Source organism: Chiloscyllium punctatum, unplaced genomic scaffold (genome assembly GCF_047496795.1).
Source record: "Chiloscyllium punctatum isolate Juve2018m unplaced genomic scaffold, sChiPun1.3 scaffold_722, whole genome shotgun sequence".
In the NCBI taxonomy this organism is placed as follows: Eukaryota; Metazoa; Chordata; class Chondrichthyes; order Orectolobiformes; family Hemiscylliidae; genus Chiloscyllium; species Chiloscyllium punctatum.
This window is the reverse complement of record NW_027310456.1, coordinates 51,524-54,023: the sequence shown is the minus strand read 5'-3', so window position 1 is coordinate 54,023 and position 2,500 is coordinate 51,524. Positions and strand designations below refer to the sequence as shown.

General features: G+C 64.6%; 1 non-coding gene across 1 annotated transcript; it reads right to left on the bottom strand.

Annotated features, from left to right (window-relative positions):
• Nucleotides 1-905: 905 nt before the first annotated feature.
• LOC140473798 (5.8S ribosomal RNA) lies at nucleotides 906-1,059 on the bottom strand. The gene has a single exon (XR_011958631.1). It is a non-coding gene; the product is annotated as a 5.8S ribosomal RNA (ribosomal RNA).
• Nucleotides 1,060-2,500: the final 1,441 nt, after the last annotated feature.

Genomic DNA, 2,500 nt, shown 5'->3' with positions numbered 1-2,500 from the left:
ACGGAAGACACAGCGGTGGCCTTCTGGCGACTTGGCCCCCGACAGCCCGACGTTCCGCCGTCCTCCCGATGGCCAGGAGGACCGTGCGGGGGTCGGCCGACGGCGTGGTAGGTGTGCCTGCACGGTGACGGAGCACACACCACGCCCGCCAACCCCTCCGTACCTCCCGAGACCGGTGGCAGGACGGAGCGGAAAACGTGCGGACTGAACGGGAGAGCCAAGAGCCAGCGATCCACGCGCGTGCGACCGTCCAAGTCACAGCGTTCGACGAAAACCTCCTCCCTCGGCCAGGCACTCGGCGCCAGCAGGGGAGACAGGATCAGACGCCCCGCCGGCCACTTAAGGCCGAGGACGAACCACGAGACGGGCGGCTGCAGCAGCGGGCGGCCTGCAGCTCCCAGCACTCTCAATCGATCAACCATCGAGTCGGGTCAGCGTGTCAAACCGGCGAGCTCCACGGTCAGGCCGGCGGCGCACCAGCACCGGACCTCCGCGGCTCCCTTCACTCTTTCCACTGCCAGCCAACCGAGAGACGGACCCAATGCGGACGTGCAGAGCTTAGGCAGACCCCCCACTGGAGGCTCAACACTTCGTGGCAGCTCCGTGTCCCAGAGACCAGGAGGGTTGGCACACACACACAGTGTGAACCACCGACAGCCATTCTGGGACCGGTGACAGCCGTGCTGGCCCCACTGCCACGACACAGACGGACGCCAGGCCGCGCTCCCCGGCGGGGGGATGGCGTCGAGCCTGACGAACGGAATGTGCAGGGTGGGGGGGAAAGGCCAAGCGCTCCGACGCCGGAGGGCTCCGGAGTCTGAACTTAGGGGGACAAAGAGGACGGGTCCTCTGCGACACCCCAGCCGCGCTCTCGCCAGCCAAGGCGAGTGCGATTGATTGCCAAACGACCCTCAGACAGGCGTGGCCCCGGGAAGAACCCGGGGCCGCAAAGTGCGTTCAAAGTGTCGATGATCAATGTGTCCTGCAATTCACATTAATTCTCGCAGCTAGCTGCGTTCGTCATCGACGCACGAGCCGAGTGATCCACCGTCAAGAGTTGTCTGAGTTTGTTTTAGGTCTCTCCCTCGCCAGAGGAAAGCGACCCGGACCGCACATACGCTCCCCACCTTGAGCTACAGCCACCTGCACGCCGGCGTGCGGGCGGAGCAGGGTGGCGTGAAGCGATGGGGAGCACCATCCTGGTGCGGCCCGCAGAAACATACGTCTATTGGGGGGAGGAGGACAGGGCGCCCAAGAGGCGATGCGTGCCCCAACGCACCGCAGCGACGGAGGCAGGATCACCGCCACCATGTCGCCCGCCTAGTATCACGAGGCGTGCAGCAGCTTTGCCCTAGGAAAAGCAGAGGCGGGAACGGGCACCGGCCATCGGTTCGGCAGCGTCACTGACGCGTGCACGTGGCGGCGTGTCGGCGAGCGGACTTCCTGCGAGGAGGCGGGGGCGGCACTCGCCCGAGCAGACGCCCGCCCGGCCCAGCCACCGCCGAGGTGGACTGGGAGTCGCGGCAACGGCTCGTCATACTCGTTCCCACACTCACAGCGCAGCTTGCCCGCAAGCCACCGACCACCGATCGACGCCAGGCGCCCCGACCGAGAGCGGGATCGCTCGTTCGCCCTGCTGGCAGTTCGCTGGGGATCACTACTGCACGGAGCTCGGAGACCGACGGGCGGCAACTCGAGAGTCTTTAAACCACCACCCCCATCCCGCAAGTGCAAAGAGGCTGTATACGCACAGACGGGTGAGGGGAATAGGTACCCCGTCGGGTTTGAAGGGAGCGTGACTAGATAGCAACGATGTAAACCCAGCCGATTTGGGAGCGAAAGACCGGCGCCTGCATCACCGGCTTCGTTTCCCGTGGCTGGAGAGTACACCGAAACCCTCCGTCTGTCGCGAGCTCCCGACGACGCGGTGCCGCCAAGCAGCAGGGCCGGACCTGGTGTGGCTCCCCTCGTCGATCACAGACCGGTCGGCACTACTGACGAGACGGTGGAACGGGCTTCGCCCCTTGTGACGAAGGGTGATGCGAACCCGCCCGCCCGCGTGCGTTCGGGGTGGACTCGGCAAACGGAGATTTGAAATCGGAAAGTGTCCTCCTGCCCCGCGCAGGTAGGCGCCCAACAGTTGTGGGGGGTTTGGCGGTGACCACGGCTGCAGGGCCTGCTACCCCGACGAGCTCTCCTGCTGGCCCCGAAACCACCCTCGCGAGACAAGTTGAAACGGAAACGGGCGTACCCCCAAGCCGACGATCCTTTCTTATTTGTTACTTTTTTTTTCACTTGCTCGAGTTGTGGGGATTTGGCGGTGACCACGGCTGCAGGGCCTGCTACCCCGACGAGCTCTCCTGCTGGCCCCGAAACCACCCTCGCGAGACAAGTTGAAACGGAAACGGGCGTACCCCCAAGCCGACAGAGATCCTTTCTTATTTGTTACTTTTTTTTTTCACTTGCTCGAGTTGTGGGGGTTTGGCGGTGACCACGGCTG